Source organism: Mauremys mutica, chromosome 7, assembly GCF_020497125.1.
Source record: "Mauremys mutica isolate MM-2020 ecotype Southern chromosome 7, ASM2049712v1, whole genome shotgun sequence".
In the NCBI taxonomy this organism is placed as follows: domain Eukaryota; kingdom Metazoa; phylum Chordata; order Testudines; family Geoemydidae; genus Mauremys; species Mauremys mutica.
The window spans coordinates 81,959,456-81,975,115 of NC_059078.1; the positions used below are offsets into that span (position 1 = coordinate 81,959,456).

At 39.6% G+C, this 15,660-nt stretch overlaps 1 long non-coding RNA gene across 5 annotated transcripts in view; it reads right to left on the reverse strand.

Moving 5' to 3' along the window:
• The window catches only part of LOC123374402, a 97,175-nt gene that overhangs the window by 71,939 nt on the left and 9,576 nt on the right, over nucleotides 1–15,660 (reverse strand). For 4 of the 5 annotated variants that reach the window (XR_006581093.1, XR_006581096.1, XR_006581095.1 and 1 more), the window contains exon 1: nucleotides 11,995–12,290. The exons of the other annotated variant lie outside the window; for it this stretch is intronic. This is a non-coding gene — a long non-coding RNA (uncharacterized LOC123374402). Of the gene's footprint in view, nucleotides 1–11,994; nucleotides 12,291–15,660 lie in introns of those variants that run through there. 5 annotated transcript variants of the gene reach the window in all.

Below are 15,660 nucleotides of genomic sequence, written 5' to 3' on the forward strand. Positions count from 1 at the left end.
AGATGGATTGTTAAGTGAAACCAACACTAAAAAAAACCTTGCACATATTTTGAAAATAATCAGATGTCCTCAATACATATAGGGTACGATATATTTCTAGATACATAGCAGAAATGAAGTATGTGTCTACATGGACATATTATAAGGATTTGATCTGCAAAGCACTTCACCTCAAGCTTAATTGAACCATGTGAGTAGTCCCATTGAATTCAATAGTACTTTTGAAGCCAGTGGGACTGCCCATATCCTTAAAAGTGCTTTGCTGCATTGGGGCCTAAATATCCACACATATATAGGTAGGTTTGATCAACGCATTTCACACATGCAAAAAAATAGAGAAAGTAACTCCACTGGGAAAAAAAAGCCTCTTAGTTATAGCCACACTAGTTTTCAAGGATGAACATCATTAACCATAGCTAAGGATATGATTTTTGTCATGGATTACATAACTTTAATAGACCTCCATGACTTCTTTGGCTTCAGCCCTGGTGGCATGACTTGGACTGTTAGTCCCCCCAGGTATTTTTAGTAAAAGTCAGGGACAGGTTGCAGGCTTCTGTGAATTTTTGCTTATTGCCCATGACCTATCCGTGACTTTTACTAAAAATACCCAGGACAAAATCTTAACCTTAACTATACACCATATGCAGCACTAGCAACCACAATACAGGGAGGTAGCATGGTTTGCTGGATGAGGTACTGCCCGGGGACTCAGAAGCCCTGAGTTCAATCCCAGCTCTACCACTAGCCTACAGCAGGTAAGTTACTTGCCCTTTCTGTGCTTCTGCCCGTCTAAAGGGGGTAATGATGCTGACCTCCTTGGTAAAGTGCTTTGAGATCTATGGATGAAAAGTGCTTTATAAGAGCTAGAAATCATGACGACCACAAATTCATTGACACACTTATTGTGGTGTTAGTGACAAGTGTGAGTATCTAGGCATTTTTTAATGTGCCCATAACCATAGAACCGGAGGACAGCTAAGATTAAAGAGGCAATCAACCCCCATTACCTGGTGATACTTCAACAAAGTGTGCATGACAAAGATGTGAGAGGAACAGTTTGGTTTTGTTCTCTTTTATTCTCCTTCAAGGAAGTTATTGTGGAAAGCTAATGCAAACAGATGGATCTTTCATTTTGTTCTGAAGGTGGTGAGGGGCGCGATCATTCCCATAGCTTATGGGAGAGAGTTGCATAGCTGTGGGCCAACCACTGAGATGACTCCATTACTTGCACCTACAAGGCTTACCCTGGGCACAATTATTTGCAGTGCCTCTAAGGAGCTCAGCTGTTGTGATACAGACTGGGAACCAGTGTAGTGTATGGAGCACCAGAAAGGAGCCTTCTTGATGCTTGGTGCTGCTGTATGTTATATCATCTGAAGTTTTTTCCAGAGTTCACTCTCCAGCCCCACCCCAATACAGGTACATATATTGTCAGTGTATCAGAGCTGGTGTCATTGATTTTCCTGCCTCTCCACATTAGCTCTATTAAAGGGACAGGATTCCTAAGCACACCATGACACCAACAATTAATGCAGCAGTGATTAATATAGATAGAATGTGATTCCTATTTGGGCAATTTTTCTTAAAATTGGGTGAAGGAAAGCAGTTTTAATACTTACTTAGTTAAGTTCCGTTTAAAGAGACACTAAAAACAAAAGAAACTCTTCAGAGAATAAAGAGAATTAAATAAGGAATAAATTACTTTTTAAGCCAGATTTTTAAAGGCCTCAGCTTGGCCTTCATTGTTGCTGTCACAATTTGCATTTAGCATTTGCATGTGCAACTAATTTCAAAACATTTATTTTGTGTCCATCACCATGATATTTGAACAGCTCACGTGGATTCAATTGACATCATCAAGATCTCACCAGCAGAAACCAAACATCAGGCTCCCCTGCAGTACAGAAGTTACCCCCCAAAAAATACAGCTTACTCAGATAAGAAGGCCTGGGCAGAGAGGTGCATCCTATAGCTTTTTCTGAGGATGGCAGATTCATACTTAGTCTTATTTCTGCAGGGTGTGAATTCCAAAAGGCAGGTGCATTCAGGTACACACACATCAAGGGGACCATTAGTTCATTAGTGCACTGAATGCCACTGGCAAAAATGCTTTTCAAAATCAGATGTGACATCTTCAAAACATTGTTCAAATCTTAAAAATCCCTACCCTTGAGGATACCTTTATTAAAGTTAGAGAAGAAATGGTCATTTTAATGCATGTTGGGGGGGGGAAAACAAGAAGAAATACATCTGATAATTAATAAGGTAATTTCTGAGTAATTGTTTACTCATGATCATACAAGATTTTAGCATTAATACAAGTCTTGTGTGTATGGTCCTGTATACTGATTTACTGACTCGCTCACATTACTGTATCTGACTCAGTTCCTTCTCTCCATCCCTCTTTAAATAAACCTGTCAAATTTTCTGAAATGAAGAGCTTACTGAACAATAGAGATTGCCTACTTTGCATGCCATGTACAGCAATTTTGCTAATCATGTAAAAACCCAAGATAAATGTAGAATCTGTATAGGTAGGTTGGAGTTGTGTGTGTAGCAATTACATCCGCTTTTTCATTGCTTTATTCATTTTCTGTAAGCTGAGGATGGGTAGAAAATGCTACAAGAAAACATGTTGCATAGCTGCTAATTATTTCTTTTCTACCCTTCATTTACAAGTATACAGTATCTGAGCAAGAATACAGCTGAACCTATACATCACCCTGGACTATGGTATTTCTTTTTATGATTTAGTTAACAAAAGGTGTTCATGAATCAGCTAAAAGTCTCACTTCATAGTTAGATGACGCATTTTCTTCAACTAAACAATCCACAGTTACAAATGGCAAACAGGAAGAGCACATCTGTGGAAAACAAGCCTCTTAAGCTGAAAGCATGAATAATGATGATGTGTGGGTTGTGTTTTCTATACCGCAAACTCTGGGAAGACCTTTCTGTGAACAGCTATCTGATAACAATTGAAGAGGCTTTAGTGTTCCTACTTGCCTCCCACAGCCCTTTGTATCAGCAGTTTGGCAGAAAGAGCATGACAGTAAGATTTCTTTGTCATTTTTGACATTTCAGGTACTGTAACTGCACTCCTCAGGCACCATAGAAATTTCTACCACCAGGGTAAGTCACAGCTGCACAGAAGTCAGAGCTTTCTCGGTGGGTAGTCTAAGATTTGGTCTACACAATACGATTTGGTCAGCGTAAGATGCCTTGTGTTGACCTAGCAGTAGAAACATCTTTGCTTAAATTTGGCTCCCTCTGACGTAAGTACCTCTCTATGCGGATTTAGTAACACCACCTCCCTGAGCAGCATAGAGTCCTGGTTGATGTAATTAGGTCAATACAGGGTCGGTGTTGATGCTGCATTGCTTATATCAATTGTTACTGGCTTCTAGGAGCTGTCCCACAATGCCTCACATTGACGATACAATCACTCCTGGTGAGGGCCTGCATCACCAACACAAGGAGCCAAGCATGCACACACAAGCAATTTAATAACTGTGGTGGCTGTATGCCAATGTAAGTTAGGTCAACATAATTTTATACTGTAGACATGGCCTGAGACTGTGGCATGAACTCCTACACATACAAGGGCCATCACAAGCCTCATTACCTCCCCCTCCACTTGCAAAGCCCTCTTCTTCAACCCGCTTTTCAGTGCTTAATGGGCAATGAAAGAGGTATCAGGGCTCAAGCAATTTTTTTTTTTTTTTTAAAACACATTCATGACTGACGCAGCAAGCCCAGAGTTGGCGGGCTCAGCTCTGGCACGAACTAAGCACTGCTGCTTTCTTTACCATAAACACAGAGCAACATGTAGGATTTTGTGTCTGTTTTGTCTTTTAAATGTACACTACATATACAGTTCTGTCCCTGGGGGGAGAATGAGAGACAGAACAAACCACACGACAGAGGTTAGTCACATGTCTTAGTGTGCTACTGGGAGATGCTCAGATACTACAGTGACAAGAGCAGTATAAGAACCTATAAGGAATGGGAACTGAAGCTCAATGAAAATACAATTAGGAGTCCTTGTGGCACCTTATAGACTAACAAATTTATTTGGGCATAAGCTTTCATGGGCTAAAACCCACTTCATCAGATGCATGGAGTGAAAAATACAGTAAGCAGTATATACACAGCTACCACTCTGAAACCTGAAGCTCAATGGGCATTCTTTTCAGCTTGTAACAATCAATACAATATAAGTTTACTTTTGGGACATGTAAAAACACTTTAGGTCCTAATAGCCAACATAAAGTTGGAACACAAGCAAATCTTTCTTAGGTGGCTTATGACAGGAAGAGAGAGACCCATAAGCTTTTTTCTACATGGGTTCACATTAATAGATCGCTGTGATTAGTCATAACACTTCATCCATCATATTAGGGACTGCCAGAGAGAGACAGGCCAACAATTGTAACATTAGAAGATGTGAGTTAGCTGCTTTCACCAAACCTAATTAAGTCAGCGTCAGGCCCAGCTATATTTACATAACACTGCTATGAAAAAATAAAGCACCATTAACCCTGAATATCAGAGCAAGTTAAAGTAACACGCTTTGACACTGCCAAAGGACAGACTTCTCTAGCTAAGAACAGAATCACCTACAGGACTGGGGGGTGGGGCAAAGAGAAGTTTCTCATGCCAAATGAAAGGGGCAAACATTTGACACAGCCAAGCTCAATTTTTCAGGAAAACACATTCCTTCTCTGCTAAAGGGAAGGACCCAAATGCCTCTGCTGATACATGACAGACCAGCTGCCATCCCATCACATCCCTCCTTGTCAGTCATCTAAACAGACAGCCAGGGTTCAGGATGAGTTTTTCTGTGATTTCTCAAACCAAGTTGTACTTTTCTTCCCCCTCATCCAAATCACAGTGTCACAGGACAGGTCTCTCTCACCCTGGATTCCTCACTGCAGTGAGCCCTTACACACTCCCATGATGAGTTCTACACTATCTGCTTTATTTACAACATTCTACATCAGTGCTTCTTCCCACAGCATAAAGTTTTTACCGTCTCCTCAGAGAGAGCACTTTCCCACCCCCAAAATCCCAGACTCCTTTGACCTCTCCTTCCCCCGACCTCCTGTCTCTCTATAAACTATCCTCAGCTGATGAGCTGAATCACCCTTGTTAATCAGTTAATCATCTGGTGCTTAATCAATTATCTTGTCAATTTGGCCCATGTGGGGATGCTTATAAAATGCACAGAGCGGTGAACCAACCTTGGGCTACTCCTATTTTATCATATCTAGTCACTAGATGCATTGTCAATAAGCACCTCACTAGTTTATTTATGCCTTTCAACCTCATCTATATTGTTTAAACATGCTGCAGCTCCAAGGTAAAGCAAAAATAACCCCAGAGAATGCTTGGACCCCAGCCTCTCACTCATAGCTGTATTTGAGAAAGAATGCAGTGGTTCAACTGCTCTCCTCCACTACAGGTTTGGAGACTCAAGCACATTTTGTGGCCTTCTGGACCGTGTAGGGTAGCATGTGGGTCTTTTCATGGGAAATAAGCAGCAGAGGCAGGTAAACTCTTCTACAACGATCCTGTGATCATGCCAATATCTTTTGTAATAAAGGAATAGAGAGGATAGACTATACAAATGGAATTGTTTCTAAATAAATTCAAGTCGTATGGGTGTATGTTGGTCTCATCTCAGACCTTTACCCCAATGAATAGTTTCACCTTCTCTTACAGAATAGGCCTCAGCTGACATCAGTCAGTTGCACCATCTTATTTCATCTGAATTTGGACTACAGTGTCCATAGATCCTGATCATGTCATTCTCAATGTTCTTTATCAACTGGTAAATGGCAGGCCTATCTATATACCCCATCTTGTTGATGGACTTGTGTCCCACTGGTCGATAACACACTGCCAACTTTAGCCCACTGAAGAATGATGAAGGAATAACCTCATGAAATCACCTAACAGAGAGACCTCCTGTGATTCAAGTAGAAATCAATGCCTGGCCAGATGCTGATACACAGCACTGCTTAGATTATCAACTCCACAGTTTAATTAAGACCTTTAAGCAGCCTTCCAAAGCAGTTAAGGTTTCAGTTTACAACTTCCAGTTAAATACAGTTTAATACCGTAAACTCTTGAAAGTAGTAAATTCAAAAACTAACTTCATCCCATTTTTTATAAAATGTTTAAAAGGGGCCATTTAAGTTATTTTAATATATTGCTATAATTACAGCAAAAAGTTCTAGTTAGGGTTGCCAACCCTCCAGGATTGTCCTGGAGTCTCCAGGAATTAAAGCTTGTTAATTAAAGATTATGTCATGTGATGAAACCTCCAGGAATACGTCCAACCAAAATTGGCAATGCTAGCTTCTAGTCTTCTGCCTTACGCACAGAAAATAACCCACAAAAATCGTAATTTCTGTGAAAAGTTAATGGAAGGTGGGAGGCAAAAGGAAGGTTTCTAATAGTAAACTTCACAAGGGCTCTGATCCTGTATGGATTCACTTGACACACTGTGATTAATCCCTCTGAAGCCAATGGGAGCACTCAGAACGTGTAAAGTATACATAAATCTGTGAAGAATCAGAGACTAAATGGCTACATGATGGATGCCTCTGGAATCCTACACATTCTTCATCTTCTGTATATGTAATGTTTGTGTTCTAACAATATTAGGGTTTTACTCTGTGCTGAGTTATGGGGGAAAGAATATATACAGCATAAGACCTATATGTGCTCTACTTACCTGCAGAACACAGGGCCAGGTCCTGAAACTGGTTCTGTGCTGATAGATTCCTCCCCCTGCACAAAGCTCCCCTTACTTCAGTGCCTCAAAAAAGGGGACTAACTGTGTGGATCCAATTGTACAATCAGGGCCTTAGGCACTAAGGCTACAATTCAGGAAAGCTCTTACGAATGCGCTTAAATTTTTTCCTGAATAGGGATTAACTAAGCACATGCTTAAGTGCTTTCCTGAATTAGGGCCTAAGGCCTCAATTTATCAGTCCATACCCATTCAGCAAATAAGGTGATACTTAACAAACATGTGGTTATATCCCATTAACTTCAGGGGGATCTAAGCATGTTTTTAAATGTTTTAGTGAATAGGGATGGACTTAAGTGCTTTGCTAGATTAGATCTTATGTACCTTGAGACATTTAAAAAGTGCCTAGAGATATTGCCTAACATTTATTTTAATATAATTGTTTAATTTGAGGTTTATAGAGCCATGCATAAAGCATTTGTTATTCCACCTATAAAAAAAAAGATCCATTAACTCTGACAATATTTTTAGTACATATTTTGTTACAAAAGCATTAAGACAAGTTATGAATCATTCTAGCATTATATGAGTTAATAGAATACTATATATTTTTCAGGATTATTAATATTTAGTGTCTTTCAGTAAATTAAAAAATCAAGCTTAACTAAGGTTAAAAATATCTGATGACACAGTACACAGAAGATTGTAAATGTATATTAATGGATCTTTGAACAACTGACTTGATTTTTTTTCGTTAATCACTCAGAACCATGACAAACATATATCAAGACTTCAAATCCTTTTTCATCCAATCTTCTGACATTTCATTATTATGGTTACCTGATTAATGGATGCAATAATATATGTGGCATGATATGATATGTTCACATTAAATTTTAATCAAATATTACTAAATTCAGAAAACATTAAGTAAATCATGACTGATGAGGCAATATTGCTGTACTGTCATATTGATGGTTAGAAAAACTCACTGGTGAGAGTTACAGATTAAGGAAGTGAATCTTATGAGGAAATAGAAGTATCTCAACTTCAACTAGTTGTGCTCTTTTTACACTGTCTGATAGCCAAAGGCTGGATGCTAGAGCCATCCAAAGTATTTCAATGCCAGCAACTGGCGGGTGTGTTTTCTTCTCCTTCCAGTCATCTCCCCTTTTCAACTAATGGAGTAACATTCACTATGCAGCAAATCCTGCCCCTGCAAAAAGATCCATGTGCAGTAGAACTGATGATTCCTCTATGCATGTGCGGAGGTCATGGGGAAACTTGGCAAGGAGCATAAAGAACATTGCTGGGCTATGAGGGGGGATATCTGAGCCATAGAGATGCCTTTGCCACAAGCCCTTTTCCCCAAATTTGCCCCCTATGTTGGGTGGGGGAAAAGATGTAGGAGATAATATGATGACTCTACAACACTAGAAAATTACCTTATGTAGGGGAAATCCTCCACCAGCCAGATCCACAAACTAGGGAGGGCTTGCAGAGGGAGACCAGAGAATCCGACTCTACTATTGTAAACAGCAATTTAGCTTTTAGCTTTCTCTTTTGCTAAGTCAGGGAGGAACCCACCTATTTTAAAATCTGGAGTCCATGTATATTTGATAATATTTTTTATATTATGTTTTTAGTTGGTGGCAAGGAGCCCAGAGCTCCGGATGGGCTTTTTTTTGTGGCTGTATTTTTAAATACAAACAGAGAGAATTATATTTGGCTATGTGCATTTATCCATCTTGTAAAAAAAATGATGGGAAATAATTTAAAATATCCTAGACTTGCCTAGCTCCTACATCTCTCCCCCTAAATTATCTTCTACCCACTCTCCCTGAGAGACTCAATATGCTAATGGTTTTTTTCCCTGTCACTGTTTCTCTTTAGAATGACTATATCATCCAGGCAGGGAACAAACTGCACACCATGTGAGGTAAGTGACCGAACCCAGACCAAATACTGAATGCCAAATATCAAAAATTTTAAAGAGCACTGCCTACAACAAGATTTCAAACAACAACATGTGATAAAGCAAGTTACCTCAAACAATGTGGAAACCCAAGGGATAAAGCTGTCAACGGGCTTATTCAAAGCTGTATGTTCATTGTATTAAAACCCCTTATTGAATATATGTAAAGTTTCAGGGGGCAAATAGAGAAGGAGAGTGCAGAGTGTAGAGCTGGCTTCTTCCTTCCTTTTTCCAATTGTTCTTATCTTAAAACATAGAGACTTTGGCATTCTTACTGTAGGGCAGTATTGCTTTGCAGAGTTTTCACTGAAGCCAAGATGTTACCTGTTGGGCTCCAGTTTAGGTCATGTGAAGGAGTATGTCATCACTGCCATTTATACCTTTACAGAGCACCATCTGGTGAAAGGAAGGCTGTACTGCAAGGAAGGCAACATGATCTAATTGATAGGCCATTGGACTTGAGGTCTATTCTCATCTCTGCTACTGACTGCTGTTTGACCTTGGGCAAGTTACTTTACTTTGCTCTGCCTCTGTTTCACCTCCCACCCTTTCTCTGCTTTGTCTAGTTACAGATTTGTGGGGCAGAGACTATCTCCTACCATCTGTATGTACAATACCTAGCACAGTGGGTCCCTGACACCATTTGCAGTCTCCAAGCACTACTAGAACATAAGAATGGCCATACTGGATCAAAACAACAGTCCATCTACCCCAGTATCCTGTCTTCCGACAGTGGCCAATGCCAGATGCTTCAGAAGAAATGGACAGAACAGGCAGTCATCAAGTCACCCACCCCCTGTCATCCACTCCCAGCTTCTGGCAGTCAGAGGCTAGAACACCCAGAGCATGGGGTTGCAGCCCTGACCATCTTAACTAATAGCCATTGATGGATCTATTCTCCATGAATTTAGCTAATTCTTTTTTGAACTCCTTTATAGTTTTGGCCTTCACAGCATTCCCTAGCAATGAGTTCCACAGGTTGACTGTGTGTTGTGTGAAGAAGTACTTCCTTTTGTTTAAAACTTGCTGCCTATTAATTTCATTGGGTGACATCTGCTTCTTATGTTATCTGACGGAGTAAATAACACTTCCTTATTTACATTCTTCACACCATTCATGATTTTATAGACCTCTATCATATCCCCTCTTAGTCATCTCTTTTGCAAGATGATAACCCCAGTCTTTTTAATCTTTCCTCATATGGAAGCTGTTCCATATTCCTAATAATTTTTGTTGCCCTTCTCTGTAACTTTTCCAATTCTAATATATCTTTTTTAAAATGGGGTGACCAGAACTGCACACAGTATTTACAGTGTGGGAGTACCATGGATTTATATAATGGCATTATGATATTGTGTGTCTTATTATCTATCCCTTTCTTAATTGCTCCTAATGCTGAGTGGATGTTTTTAGAGAACTATCCACAATGACGCCAAGATCTCTTTCTTGAGCAGTAACAGCTAATTTACATCCCATAATTTTTAATGTATAGTTGGGATTATGTTTTCCAATGTGCATTATTTTGCATTTATCATCATTGAATTTCATCTGCCATTTTGTCACCCAGTCACCCAGTTTATTGAGATCCCTTTGGAACTCGGCAGTTTGCTTAGGTCTTAACTCTCTTGAGTAATTTTGTATCGTCTGCAAATTTTGCCACCTCATTGTTTACCTCTTGTTCCAGATCATTTATGAATATGTTGAACAGCACTGGTCCTAGTACAGATCCCTAGGGGACACTACTATTTACCTGTCTCCATTCTGAAAACTGACCATTTATTCCTACCCTTTGTTTCCTGTCTTTTAACCAGTTACTGATTCATCAGAATACCTTCCCTTTTTATCCCATGATAGTTTACTTTGCTTAAGAGCTTTTGGTGAGGGACCTTCTCAAAAGCTCTCTGAAAGTCCAAGTATATTATATCCACTAGGTCACCCTTATTGACCCCTCAAAGAATTCTGATAGATTGGTGAGGCATGATTTCCCTTTATAAAAATTGTGTTGATGCTTCCCCAACAAATCATATTAATCTATGTGTCTGATAACTCTGTTCTTTACTATAGTTTCAACCAATTTGTCTGGTACTGAAGTTAGGCTTACTGGCCTGTAATTGCCAGGATCACCTCTGGAGCCTTTTTAAAAAATTGGAGTCACATTACCTATCCTTCAGGTCATCTGGCACAAAAGCTGATTTAAATGATAGGTTATGTACCACAGTTAGTAGTTCTGCAATTTCTTATTTGTGTTTCTTCAGAAATCTTGGGTGAATACCATCTGGTCCTGGTGACTCATTACTGTTTAATTTATCAATTTGCAATACTGCAGTACAAATAAACTGTAACACTGGCAGCACTGTAGTTTCCCACTGACGAGTGGCAAACTCCTAAATATTAGCTGGTTTATTCTAATTTTGATTTATTTGTTTTTGGATGGTGGTAGGGTTTTTTTGTTGTTGTTTGTTTGTTTTGAATGGGCGAGCATTTAATATGCCTGTTGTTATGTGATTTTTATTAGTCAAATCAATGTACTTTTTTGGAGTCTGTACTTTTTATATTTATCATGGACTCCTGACTTGTTTTCAGCTTTCCTCCCTGTCTGTTTCCGTGAATCTATCACATACATTTCCAGTGCTACAATTGTATTGTGACTCCAGGGACCAAATATGTTTGTAAAACTATTTGCTGAACAAATACAAATAAGTATATTTGTCAAAATCATGACTGATTTCCGGACAATTCATAAATAGAAAGAGAGTCAATAAATCATTGTTGTTAATAGTTCAACAAACTGAACTCAATCAAGTTAAACTATGTAATCTTTGTATTTGTCTAGAATGGGAGGTGTGGTTGAGGATAGTTTAATTTTAGCTAACACATATAAACTGCAAACAGCATAACTGCAACCATTTTATCTAATCTGGACAAAGCTTTTTAAAAGATTAAGGAGGTTTCTTATAAAAATAGAGTAGCAGAGAAGGAACTCTCTCCTTATGGTGGAACTATCTTGTGCAGCCAAAAGCACAGCTCCAATTTTTCACACTCCACAGGATGAGCTTCAAGAGAAAAATCAAATTTAGATGCTCTTTCCTGCTGAAAGTCATAATGTGAACAACCACAAGAATAATTAAAGCAAGTCACTGTCTAACTTGACCCCTTCCACACCTAGAAACGTTTTGTGGAACTAAACAAGATAAAAAGCTTAAAATCCATAACATTTTATGTAAGATGTAACAAAAATGAGTTTACACATCCAAACCTGCAGTTGTGACCTTAGGCAAAACTCCCACCAGGGCTGGGATCTCCAGCAATACAGAGAGGAATGTAAAGATTCCTCACAGAACCCACTGGGAAGATTGTCTCTTTTCTGGTTAGTTGAATGATTCTATTATGTCCTCATTCTTGCAGCTCTTGCTCTGAGCAGAAATGGAAAGGAGGCCGAGAGAAAGAGCTAAGTAAAAGGTTCTCAGTAAGATTCTAGGCTTCAAAGCGTAATGTTAAGGCCCAAGCTTCTGTGAGGTTAGTGGTTCTCCTCCTCTAGGCTTCTTGGCTGATGTCAAACCCTGGCCTCTATGAAGTCACTGTCTTAGTACCTCTGGTTTTATGGACTGATGTCAGGGAGTAGGCCTCTGTCAGTTGACTGCCTCACCAAGCTGAAACTGGCCTAATTTGTATTTGTTTATTCTGCGTTTGTGTATAGGGGGCGGGAGGAACTGACCCCCACTGAGCAGTGAGAAAATGAAACCCCTGACTACAGAAACCAGATTGCTGAGCTGGATGAGGAGGTTCCATATGTCCTTTGCTGAATGGGGGAACAAGGGAAAAATGAAATAAAAAAGCTAGTCCTAGTGAAACAACAGGAATGGATCTCACACATGGCTGTGGTGAAGTTAAGGGGAAAATTCAACATATCAGCTGACCAAATATTAGTTTGTCACCACGCGTAGAGGAAGGAATGAAAGCAGCAATGTTTCAGTTTCGATTCCAACTGGGGTGAATCTGATAACCACTACACTATGGAAATTCAGCTGGCAACATCTCACACATGGACGAGGCAATGTTAAGTCATACTGCCTGGCCTATGCCCCATCCTCAGAACCCTTTCTTTCGTTCATTCCGCATCAACTCCCTTAGGTAAATTAACTGTATAGAACAGAAGTATAATGCTATAGATATAATTATTCGTTTAGAGCCTGATCCAAAGCCCAATAAAGTCAATCGACAGATTCTTAGTCTGAACTAGCTGTAATAAAATATTATTTTATTTGCTATGGGCAAAATTCTGCCCTCAGAAATGTTCAGAGGATTTAGACTGATAGTCTGTAAACAGGAAGAAAAATCTTCTTGCATTTAAAACCAAAATAAGAGGCCTGACTAATCCAGGAACACCACACTAGTATACATTCCTTTTTTCTTATTATACAGGTATCAATGGTTTCTCTTTTAAATAATAATGCCTTTGCACATTATTTAACTAATTAAAACATCAGAAGTGATTGTGGTTCCTCTGTTTAGTGAACACGTGTTGTGCATACAGACACATAACAGATCACATATCTGGGTCAATTGTCTGCATGTAAATAAGATTATGAAAATATACAGAAGGGGAATTATTTTTTGCAATAAAACATCTATACACAGATTGGGGCCCTACCTGTATAACCTTTCAACACTTTTTTAAAAGTCACTGATTTTGCCCTGCAAATCAGGTAGGTTCGATATCTAACAGCCAAGTACAAGTAGAAAATTGTGGGTGAAGATATAAAGGCTATGCTGAGGCTCCTTTGAAAATGTGAGCACAAAGTTGTCACTAGTTATAATAGTTCCGAATCTCTCCGTCCTATCTATTTTAACTCCTGTCTCCCTTTTGAGTATTGGTCCTAGCTGCTGACCCCATTTAATAATGAATGGGGTAGAAAATGGGAGAGGGGCTTGGGGGAACCAAGATCCAAAGAGAGACTCAAACAAAGGAAGAGATGATAGTGACATGCCTATCTCATATGTTCCCCAAACTACCATGCTCCCACTCCCAAAAACCTCACAATTCTCCCCACCTTTTAAAACAAATTCCTTCATGCTAAATTGTCAAAATCCTCCCATATGCGTTGTCTTGCCCCCAGGCCCTCTCCAGCCCTCCCTAGAGGCAACTTGAAGTTATATAGCTGAGCTGGGGGATGGTCCTGAAATGTGGTCACACTGAAGATCTGACAAATGTAGCTAGACACATCACTATGATAGCTATACATGTGTGGCGAGAAATAAGTTGTCAGGCACATCAGCACATAGGGGAATCCCTTTTGTTTAAAAAGTGCTTCTTCAAAGACATAGGCATCCCCATCTCTCTTTGAGGAAGGCACTGTGTGGGAGGATATGTGGGCTTTCCTACAATGCCACAACTGAGGAGCCTGTCTTTAAGTAGTGCTTAACTGAAAATGCACAGTCCAGGCAAAATGCAAAGGCACAAAGAGTAGATAAAGAAATAGTCAATGCTAAGCAAAGTGTGGGCTGAAGAATTCTGCCTCCTAAGGAGGTGACAGTCAAATGAAGCTGGCTCATCATGTGTGTCAAAGGCAGCATTAGACAGGTAAATAGCAATTAAATACTTCCCTCCCACTCTAAAATTCCACACTGAAAACACTGGGTATTGCAGGAAGCTTCCTGCTGACAGGCACATCCTGACTAGGATTACACTTTAATAATATTTCCTCTTTTAGAAAGATGTTTAATTTATACATTATATAATCAACCTATTCCTCATACAGTTTCTAGAAGGAGCCAGAAATCTAAATTGGGAAAATATTTGCCACACAATGATGTACACAATTTAAAAAGGTAATTTTTACTATGTCTTCCTTTCTAAAAAGTCATTAATGAGAAATGTGGTATATGTAGCAGTGTTTATTATGCTTTAGTTTTCTCTTTTCTGCACCTTTAAATCACTTAAAACTGCTTTTGTGACAGGCAGACTCTTTATGTTCAGTTCAGTACACATTGGCAGAGGAGATCCAGGGTGTGTGTGAGATACCTAGCTGTCTGGTACCTCTGGTCTTGTAAGAGCCAGCTACCAAGTGTCCCAGGATGCCCCCAAATGGGAATAGAACAATGAAGAGTTGGCAAACTTAGGCTCCTACAATTGACTCCATGACACGGGTCCCAGGTGTCCATGCAGAGCCTCGTTGACGTCACTGGGTTTCCACCCAAATAAAGGAATTTACCCACATGGAGTTTCTTACAGGATCTGGACCCAAACAAAGTTTCATTTCACCCAGAGCCAAAAACTGTGATTTAGGACAGCATTAGCCTAAAAGAAGTATTTACCAAATGGAAACTAAACTTGCCACCCCCGAACACTCAAAAATCATGAGGCAGACACCACCCCTACTCACCCCCACACTCCATCATGAAATTGGCTTAAAATGTTTGAGATGTTTCAAAATAATTGTGTTGGGGTTCTTTTTATTTGCCTTCATGTTTTGGGCCATTGGGGTCACAATCTCAAGCTTTTCTCTGAAACCATGAAGGCTAGAATCATACTTATTTTAAAAATGAAAGCGAACATTCTCACACCATTAAATGACTTAGGAAAAATACCAACTATTATGAGAGTCATGATAAAATGTGACAGTACCATTGAGAGGATAGCCTACATCATGGAGTTGGTGAGACACCCTCCTCCCCCAGTTTCTCGCTGTCCTTAACTCCTTTCAGCCTCAACGATATACTCTCATAATGGAGAGTCTCCAACCCCATCTTCCTACTATTCCTTACCAGATGCAGGCCCAGAAAGATGGCTAATGTGATAGACTATTTCCCTGTGATGTCTTGCTACATATATGAAGGCCTCCATGGGCCACATCTTTAACTCATACATCACTGATGGAAGGGAGGACCTCCAGCCTTCAACCCTAACATGGGGGACAGCAGG